The following is an 11,069-nucleotide window of genomic DNA, read 5'->3' as shown; positions in this document are numbered from 1 at the left end:
TTTTAGCTTTTTGGTAATCCTCCACCCTGGTTTCCATAGTGACAATACAAGTTTACACCCTCACCAAATGTTTGTAAGGGTCCTCTTTCCCACATTATCCTCACCATTTGTTGTCATCTCTTTTCTTGACAAAGGCCATTATTCCTGGGGTGAGATGGAATCTCCAGGTGGTGTTAACTTGCATTTCCCATTTCCATTGGCTAAGGATGTTGAACATTTTTTAAAGTATTTATTAGGCACTTGTATTTTGAGCATTCTCTGTTCAATACCAAAATCATTTTTTTTTTAAATTGGGGCATCTGCTTTCTTGTTGTTTAGTTTTTTTGAGTTGTTTGTTTAATCTTAGATATACGAATCTCCTGTAAGACTTAAAACTAGCTAACATTTCCTCCTGTACCTTAGGCTGCCCCTTCACCCATTTGACCGTTTTATTTGCTCTACAAAATCTTTTTAATTTTATAAAGCCCAATTGTCTGTAGCCTGCCTTGCTTTTTGAGTAACTGGAGTCCTGCTAGAAGGACCGTACCCAGCTTATATTTTGCAGCATGGTCCTTACTTTTTCCTTTACCAATTTGAGAGTCTCAGTTCTTATGTTGAGATGATTGATACATCTGGAATTGACTTTCTGCAGAGGGACATGGGTATAGTTTCATTCTTCTACATTGGATAGTCAGTTTCCAAACACCATTTGATAAAGATGCTTTTTGCCAGTGTGTTGTTTTGGCATGTCTGTCAAAAATCTGCTGACTAATTCTGTGTACTTACAGCTGAGTTTTCTAGTCTATTATTATTAGTTTTGAATGCCCAGCTGTAGCTTGGCTCTTATTTTTTAATGTTTCTCCTTATGTATGTTTTGCCACAGGCTTTTTACCTTCCTTTCTTTCTGTGTGTCTGTCTATCTGGCTGGCAGCTGGTGGCTACCTGACTTCTGGCCTTAGGCATGTCTCTCTCTTCCTCATTCTGTCCTCCTTCTCTTTTTTATTTTTTTTATTTTGATTAGAAAGAAAATTATTTTACATGTCAATCCCAGGTCCCTTTCCCTTCCCTCCTCCCCTGCCCCCCCCCAACTAACACCCTACCTATCCCATACCCTTTCTGCTCCCAAGGGATGGTGAGGTCTTCCATAGGGGGTCTTCAAAGTCTGTCTTACTCTTTGGGATAGGGCCTGGGCCAACCTTCTTGTGTCTAGGCTCAGGAAGTATCCCTCCATGGGATGGGCTCCCAAAGTGGATAAGTACTGATCCACTACAAGAGGTCCCATAGATTTCCAAGATCTCCTCACTGACACTCACATTTAGGGGTTCTGGATCAGTCCCATGCTGGTTTCCCAGCTATCAGTCTGGGGACCAAGAGCTCTCGCTTGTTCAGGCTAGCTGTTTCTGTGGGTCTCACCAGCCTGGTGTGAACCCCTTTGCTCATCAGTCCTCCTTCTCTGCAACTGGATTCCAGTTCAGTTCAAGGTTTAGCTGTGGGTGTCTGCTTCTACTTCCACCAGCTGCTGGATGAAGGCTATATGATATCATATGAATTAGTCATCAATCTCATTATCAGGAGAGGGCATTTAAGGTAGGCTCTTCTCTGTTGTTTAGATTGTTAGTTGTTGTCATCTTTGTAGCTCTCCAGACATTTCCCTGGTGCCTCGTTTCTCTTTAAACCTATAATGTCTCCCTCTATTATATTTTCTCTTATCTTGCTCTCTTCTCTTCTTCCCTCAACTCAACCTCCCTGCCCCATCATGTCTTCCTCACCCCTCCTCTTCTCCCCATCTCATTCTCCTAGTTCTCTCTCCCCTCAACCCCCATGCTCCCAATTTGCTCAGGAGATCATGTCCCTTTCTGATTCTCAAGAGGACGAGCATCACAGCATTATTTGTAATAGCCAGAACCTGGAAACAACCTAGATGCCCCTCAGTGGAACAATGGATAGAGAAAATGTGGTACATTTACACAATGGAGTACTACTCAGCAGAAAAAAAAACAGTGGAATCTTGACATTTGCAGGAAAATGGATGGAGCTAGAAGAAACCATTCTGAGTGAGGTAACCCAGTCACAAAAAGACAAACATGGTATGTACTCACTCATATGTGGATTTTAGACATAGAGTAAAGCATTACCAGCCTACAATCCACACTGCCAGAGAAGCCAGTAAACAAGGAGGACTCTAAAAAAGACATACATGGTCCTCCTTCTCTTGAGTCTAGATTTTTTCTCCTACTTTTCTCTCTGCCCTCCAGCCCTACCTACCCCTCTTCTGCCTAGCTATTGGCTGTTCAGCTTTTTATTAGACCAATCATGTGTCTTATGCAGGCAAGGTGAAACGGCAACAATCTTTACATAAACAAATGCAGCACACCTTTTACACAGTTAAATATTCTGCAGCATAAACAAATGTAAGACATCTTTACATCATTAAATATTCTACAATAACATTTTATAAGTTCCATCTTTTTCTATTTTATGAGACAATTAGAGAAACCTTTGTTTTTCTTCTTTAAATATCTGGAGAAAGAATTTTGCTATGAATCCATTGTGTTGATTTTGTTTAAATGTTGTTAAGAGATAATTAATGCTTATTCTAGGTCTATTTACTTTACTGAAGGTTTATGTCAGATACATCTAAAAATGAGAGGCAGAAGCAAGAGGGTTACCATACCTTAGAGGCTGACCTACCTTATGGAGAGAGTTGCAGGCCATCTTGGTCTACAGAGTAAGATCTAGTCCCAGATAAGGATCAGAGCTTGCTCTCCAGGTAGAGGGCACATCTCTCTTGTACACCAGTTCCCAGAATCTCAGCCTCTGGGCTACATGGTACTTCTCCAGATGGAAAGCAACACCTTTGTTCTACTCCTTAATTCCTAGGATCCCAGGATCGCTCATGGAACTCATTTCAGTGCCTCAGGACTAGTGTGGTGTGTACACCCCAGTGCCTCAAGATCAAAGCCCAGCTTGTTCCTCAGCACCTGAGAACCCACTTCCTTATCTGCATCACCCGAACCATCAAGCATCTCAGGACTCACTTGCTCCCCAGATTGGAGGCACCATCTTTCTCCCTCCACCATCCAAATCTGAAGTATTTCAGAGCCTACATGGAGTTTGCTCCTCCAGGTAGAATCTGCATCTCCCTCCTTCTGGGACCCAGCCCCATTTGTTTCAGGACCCATATAATGGTAATTCATCCAGGCCTCAGGACCCTAGCAGAACTTGCTCCCCAGGTTAGGAGCCCTAAGTCCCTCTGCCCAGAACCCTAACACCCAACATATTAGAGGCTACATCTTCCTCCCTCTGCTACTACAAGCCCAGTACCTCAGCACCCACATGGAGCTTGCTCCAAAGTGCCTTGAGACACACTACCCAAGTTAGGCATTGTCCTAGGTTGGGTTATTACTACTGTGATGAAACAACACATTCAAAGCAAGTTGGGAGGAAAGCATTTATTTGGCTTACACTTCTACTTTGTAGTTCATCATTTAAGGACGTCAGGACAGGAATTCAAACAGGGCAGGAACCTGGAGGCAGAAGATGGGGTGCTGCTTACTGGCCTGTTGATCATGGCTAGCTCAGCTTGCTTTCTTATAGAACACAGGACCACCAGCTCAAGGATGGCACCACCCGCAATGAGTTGAGTTCCCCCCCATCAACCACTAATTAAAAAAAATGCCCTACAGTGGGATCTTATAGAGGCATTTTCTCAATTGAGATTCCATCCTTTCAGTTAACTCTAGCTTGTGTCAAGCTGACATAAAACTAGCCAGCACAGAGACCATATCTCTTGCCTTTCAGTATCTAATGTAATTATTTTAATACCACAGAGGAGGTTGCTGCTCCAGATACTAGAACAGATTGCTGGCTCTGCTGGTTTAGTGGCTCAGCAGCTCAAGGGTAAGCAGGACCCACCTGCCTTGCTATTCACCATTCGGATTTCTGATTCTGTGGTCCCAATTGTCTGCTACATCTTCAGGGTTGTTTGTGGCTCTTCTTAAAAGTACCCTGCTTTTCAAGGCCCATCCTTCTCGTTCTACTTAGACAGAAAATATCACCTGCTGTAACATCAGTGATGGCAAACTGATATTAAAATACATTTAAGAGTGTTAAAGCCCTCGAACCTATAGTAGCTCCCTCTAATATGGTATCTCTCATCCTACTCTCTTTCCTCTATTCTTCCCCCAACTCAATATTTCTGCCCCTCCATTTCCTCTCCTCTACTCCTCTTCTCCTGCTCTTATTGTAGCAGCTCCCTCCCCCCTACCCTCATGTTCCCAATTAGCTCAGGAGTTCATGCTACTTCCCATGCTGGGGTCCATTCATTTATTCCTTAGAGTCCTTCATGTTTCCTAGTTTCTTTGGTGAAGAGGATTATAGGCTGGTAATCCTTTGCTCTATGTCTAAAATTCATATATGAGTGAGTACATACCATGCTTGTCTTTTTGTGCCTGAGTTATTATAGTGGGAAATTACCAATACGGAGTCAGGTAGAAATATAAGGGTATTTAATAGGGAAAAGCCTTACTTACAGAGCCACCTAGCCAGCAGGTGTGGCAGCAGTCTGTACGCAAGCCCAAAAGAGAAATCAAAAGAGCAAACGCAGTCACACTACGTCACTCTGACCACGCCCTCACAAGCATGGTCAGGCACACCTATAGCCAGCCCCTAAGTAGGCGTGGCTACAGCTTCCCCTACAGGTTACCTCACTCAGGATGGTTTCTTCTAGTTCCATCCATTTGCCTGCGAATTTCAAGATTCCATTGCTTTTTTCTGCTGAGTAGTTCTCCATTGTATAAATGTACCACATTTTCTCTATCCATTCTTCAGTTGGGGGACATCTAGGTTGCTTCCAGGTTCTGGCTCTTACAAACAGTGCTGCTATGAACATGGTTGAACATATGTCCTTGTTGTATGAACGTGCATTATTTGGGTATATACCCAAGAGAGGAATGGCTGGATCTTGAGGTAGACTGATTCCCATTTTTCTGAGCAATCTCCATACTGATTTCCAGAGTGGTCTTACAAGTTCGCACTCCCACCAGAAATGGAAGAGTGTTCCTTTTTCTCCACAGCGATTTCCAGAGACCTACAAGGATGACACGAACTGACAATCCAGGCAATGGTGGAGAGGATAACCTAAATACCCTTCCCCTAAAATGAGATTGATGACTACTTTTTTGCCATCCTAGAGCCCTCAACCAGTGGCTGATGGAAGCAGAGGCAGACCTCCACAGATGTACACTGAACTGAACTCTGGAATGTAGTTGAAGAGAGGGAGGAATGAAGATTGAAGGGGTCGGTACCAGGTTGGAGAAACCCACAGAAACAGCTGGCCTGAACAAGGGGGAGCACATCGAACCCAGATGCTGTCTGGAAGGCCAGTACAGGACTGATCCAGACCCCTGAACATGGATGTCAATGAGGAGGCCTCTGCACTCCAGGGAGCCTCTGGTAGTGGATTAGTATTTTTCCCTGGTGTAAGAAGGAAATTTGAGAGCCCATCCCACATGAAGGGATACACTCTGGCCCTGAACACATGGGGGAGGGCCTAGGCCCAGCCCAGGATGATGTGGTGCACTTTGGGGAGCCCCCATTGAGGGCCATACACTGTCTTGGGAGTGGAGGGCAGATGGGGTTGGGGGTAGGTCGGGGGTAGGGTAGGAAGGGTGGGGGTGAGGGGAAGGAGAGGGAGAAGGGATTGACATGTGAAACAAGCTTGTTCCTAATTTGAAGTAATAAAATTTTTTAAACAAAAAGAGTGTTAAAGCCCACCCACATCCCTCCAAATTCCATAGAACAGAAAGTGGTTGAAATATGGGGATTATGTTTAACTGACTTTAATAATTAAATTGTGTTTAATTAAAGAATGATTTAAAAGTAGAAATAGTAAATGAATAGTATAAAGGATTGAGTCACAGAAAGGGGGAAAGAAAGGGGAATCATTAGGTGAATGAAAGAGCAAGAAAAGAAGAATGTGATAGAGAAAAGAGAAAGAGATAAAAATATGATTATACAGTAAAGACAACTGCCTGAACAAAAAAGATATGTATAAAAGGAGTAAAAAGTAAGTAAATAAGTAAGTAAGTAAATAAATAAATAAATGAAAATAAAGTAAAAATACTCTGAAAGAGTAAAATTTTTAAAATGGGGTAGGGGATTTTAAAATAATGAAGCATTGAAGTTTCTTCTGTGTGTTCTATGATTAGAGTCTGACAGGTAGAGGGCACAGGGTAGTCGAGGTTGGCAGAGGGTGGGTTAGTTAGTTGCTAGGCAGGTTAGTAGAAGCTGGAGACTTGTTTTTCTATCATTTAAGCTGGTACTCATCTAGTATGAGATGGCTGCCTTCCCTTTAGATCCCTTTGTATACAAGGAGCCTCTGCTGAGTACATCTAGCTTTGCACTCTGTGAGCTGGACAAGCTCGCCTATGTTTTTGAGACTTGAAAGTTGTATACCATAGGGTAGTTGATGTGCTAGTTAGGACATGTCCAGCCAGAGGCATGGGGGTAGCAAACAGGCCACTGGGATCTATACAGAATGACCTGTACCTGCCTGTCCTCCCAAAAGCTAGTCTGCATTGAACATCCCACTGGAGGGAAGAAGCAGGGGGCTCAAGTGCCAGCAGGAGCTTCATTGTTCTCCTTGCAGGAAGTGATGAACCTCATGGCAGATAACTAGTTCCAGAAGTTGGCTACCTGCAGACCTCAGACTTTGGACTATCAGACTATCAGTTATTCTCAGATGAAGGGGACAGCTCCCAGCCACACAGCCATCGCACTGAACACTCTAACGAGTCTCCTGCTGCTCGGGCATCTCAGTATGTCCATGTCCAACCCTCTCCCTCTTCCCTGCACTCTCTCACAGCTGCCTGTCCCTAGGGCTGTGGCAGCTAAACCCATCTGCTTGGTTTGTGATGATTCTTTAGTATCAGGCTCCCATGGCCCCTTCTCAAGATGGTGCAGGAAAGTGTTAAAATGGAATTTCTTCCAACTCCTGAGGCATCATGCATGAGGCATGAGCATCCAGCCTCCAGCTGGATTCAAGACTCAGACAGACTTCAGGCTTGTCCTTTGTGCCAGGCTGCCAGCCTCTTTACCCTGGAGATGTCTGGTGTGACTTTGGGGTATAGCTTCTAATTCTCTCTGCTGGTAGGGGGTCTTCCCTTGAAGCTGGCTGCTGCCTGCTCCTTTTTACTATCACCCTCCCCTTTCTTTACACCATCCAGCTTTCCTATCACCCAGTATAGAATCTCCAACACACCTCCGATCTTTCTTTCCCTTCAGCACAGTGTCTATTGTTTCTTGTCCAGACTCCCTCCCTTCACAATGTCACATGGAAGCAGCTTCTAATCTGCATTCTTACCTCCCAAAGCCCAAATGTATCTTGAAAGCAAAGACAAGAGTCTATGTCCATTCAAATGGACCTAGTAACTGATAAGCAAAGACTTAGTACCGCCGTCCACATTTTGCTGTGTGGGTTGTTTGTTCCTCTCACTATCTTCCTTTGTGAATAAACTCTTTTCAAAATGATATGCCTTGCTTCTTTCCTTTTTTATCTTTGTGAAAGTTTTTGTGCTGTGTTTTCCATGATGCCTTCATAAAATGGGATTGCAATGGTTATCCCAGTCTACCTTAATCTCCTAACAATATAGCTTTCTTCACACATTCCCTACACTTTCATGCTTCCCTCCCACATATGATGTTTTTGATATCACAATTTACTTCTTCTCATGTTTTGTATCTCTAAAATAATAGAGTGCTACTGGGAAATTATTAAATAATAATTTTAATATTTTTTGACATTTTCCCTTCACACCATAATTACAAGAGTTTTGGTTTGACTGTGTACCTGCACCTGTGCTAGTCTGAACCTTCAGCTCTGCAGGTTTTGACTCATGTAGTGATAACTATCAGTGTTATTTAACCTAGGGGTCACAGTCTATGCCCCAAACCAGGTTCACCCACTCATCCTCAATAAATGATTTAAAATAATCAGATTTAATAGTGGAGAGCAGAAGGAAGAGAATTATTTAATATGGCTACACTGGGAATAGGAAGAAACAACTCTTCAAGCCTGCCTTTGGGAGATCTAAAGTGAAATTAAAGTTTAAATAAATAAATGTACAATTTGCACATTTAAGCAATCCTGGTCAAAGTGTGGTCCTGCCCATCCTGGCCCATCATTGTCTGGGCTTTAGTAGCATCCACTCAGGTGGTCTGGCAAGGGGCCTCTCCTTCTCACACATGACTCCTGTGGAAATTCCCATTTCTTAGATGTTCATTGTTTCAGCAGTCTGTCAGTCAGATTGAGAAACCGAGTGTCTCAGAGATTCTTCATTTTGCCAGCCAGGCTATCTACAATACTGTGTGTGTGTGTGTGTGTGTGTGTGTGTGTGTGTGTGTGTGTGTGTGTGTGTGTGTGTGTGTTACTCTAGGCTAGCTTTTCAAAGCTCCCTTTCTGACAGGTTATTGTCTATTCTTTCTGTTCTCTGTCTCAGTGTCTCTTGGCGAGCTCAAGTTTTCCACCCCCTTTTCACACAGCTTCCTTCTGTTACCACAAACAGTTTAGCAGCTGCTACTATTTAGTCTTACCCACCATTCTCCAAAAGAAAAGAAGAAAAGAAAAGAGACAAACCACCTTGGAGATCTGCTAAGACATAATTCTCAATAATAAATAGCCCCCAGGATTTAATAACAGTGATCACCCTGTGTGCAATATTTTCTAAGTGCTTTTGCTGTGCTAACATGATTCATTCTCATGTTGGCCCAGTGGGATAGGTGACCTTCATTTTTCCATTTCACAAATGAAGAATCCAAAAGACAGCAAAGTAAACTACCGTGGCTGAGGTCAAGTTATTATCTATCTGGCTCATGTCAAAATCCTGAAAAGTCTTTGTTTAAAATGTGGCCCTCTGCTTCTTGGCTCTTATAGACTTTATAACATCACAAAGTACAGCTAGTCAAGGACTGGGGTTCTGTCTCCATGCATTGTGACTGGGTTCTTAACCTTTATAACTGTCGAGTTTTTCAGCAATTTACTCACCATGGTGTTTAATCTTCATTGTCAACTTGACCAAATTTGGTATTTCCCAGGAAACAACCTCTGAATCCTCTGAATATACCTGTGAGAATGTTTCTAGAGAGGTCAAACTGGAGTGGAAAGACTCAACCTGAATGTACCAGCAGCAGCCCATGGGCTGGGATTCTGGACTGAATAAAAGGGGTGAAATAGAGGAAAGTGAACTAAGTACCAGCATTAGTTTTCCTCTGCTTCCAGACCTCAGATGGATATGACAGAAACTTCACTCTTTTGCTGCCACAACCAGCGCTAGCCTCACCCTCAGTCAGCCCTTCCCCACTGTGATGAGCCCTCAAATTGTAAACAAAATGATCCCTTCTTAGTTCAACCCACTATTATTGGGTATTTATTTTGTCATAGCAATGCAAAGAGTAACTAACAAAATGACCCTCTGTGAGCTTTAGCAAGAGATAATGACAACTGCGTCTAACTACCAAGCACCTAACACAAAGGGGAGTTGCATCTTTGATTCTTGGTTCATGGTAGGTATTTAGCAGGAATTTGTTGAACGGGCAGCTGTTACAACAGAATACATGCGAGGAGTAAAATGATCATTTATGAAATCAAGTCCATGGCCTTTGTATTCTTTCAAAACCCCCTCATTTCACTGTCATTTGAGAAAACTTGAAAAATATTTGTGTTAGCAAAAGATTATTTAAGCAATATGAACTAGTAAGTTGACAGTCAGTCAATTACTTAAGAAAAAAACAAAAATGATGGTTAAAGCCAAATTTCTCTCATCCCACAAAATTTATACTCTGAAGCTGTGGCTGAAGCCTATCTGAGATGCTTAACATGTCTCGCTTATCCCTTTGATGGTGAAGCTTTGAATAAAAAACGTGTCTCTTGGATGCGCAGGTGTGGCCCAGGACTAGAGCACATGCTTAACATGTGTGAAGTTGCCTTTTGATCCTTGTACCAAAGGGAGGAAAAATACAGACAGCCCTCACTGTCTTTTCCTGGTACCCTGGCATGCTCAATTATGGCACTTTTGTACCAAATCTTAAAGAATTGTGGATAACTTGTAAATGGTGATGAAAGTGTAAATTTTTCTATCTTAAGTAATGTTCCTTCATATTTATTTTGCTCATGTTTGATTGGTAAAAAATCAAAATGTAGAATTTGTATCTAATTCCACATTAGACACTGTGGAATAGGCAGCATGACATTTTTATAGGGAAAATGTAGTCTAATGAAGAAAGAATTCAATGATGCATTTAATAAACATGGGCACGACACCATCAGGAATTAAGTACCAGTGTCATCCCTAACACAAATTCATGGTTAGGTAAAATGCCTGGAATTGCACTGAAGAAAAAAAAAAGCCTTGATTCTAATTATAAATCTGGATGTTTAAAAATAGCAAGCCATATGTTTCCAACATAGAGAGGATATTTAAAAGACTGTTAGTGAGGCAGTTGCATCCATCCAAGGCTAAAATGACTGGAAAAATGGAACAAAGCATTTCATCCTAATGTTGAGACTAAACTCAAAGTCTCCTGAGCCAGTCTCTGCATTTGTTTGTATTTTTCCGTTGCTTTGGAACTTATTGCCAGTATCCAATGATTTAACTGTCATCCATATTCTACCCCCACATCCATCTGCTCCTCTCTCCTCCTCCTTCCTTCCCTCCTTGCCCTACTATACTGTAATACAGAAATGAAACAAGAAATAGACCTTTGCTATCTTGATTGAATAAAACTTGGAATTCTATCACCTTGTTAACTTAAAGTGTTTCTAAGTGCTTTTTCTCAAGACACAAAATTTTATTTGCAGATCTATTAGCATAAAAAATGACTTTCAGACTCTCATTGCTCCTATTTAGCACAACCTTGTCATGTGACTTTGGTAGTATTTGACAAGTGAGAATGTTAAACTTTTAGAACAGTTCAGCAATTTATCTCCATAAACACACTTATTCACTGAGGAGGAAAAGTGTGATTTGAAAATTATTAAGTTATATTAAGAACTCTGAGGTAAAATACATACTTTTAAAAAACAGCTTATGATA

Source organism: Cricetulus griseus (assembly GCF_003668045.3).
Source record: "Cricetulus griseus strain 17A/GY chromosome 1 unlocalized genomic scaffold, alternate assembly CriGri-PICRH-1.0 chr1_0, whole genome shotgun sequence".
NCBI lineage: Eukaryota > Metazoa > Chordata > Mammalia > Rodentia > Cricetidae > Cricetulus > Cricetulus griseus.
Note: the sequence above shows the minus strand (reverse complement) of the source record.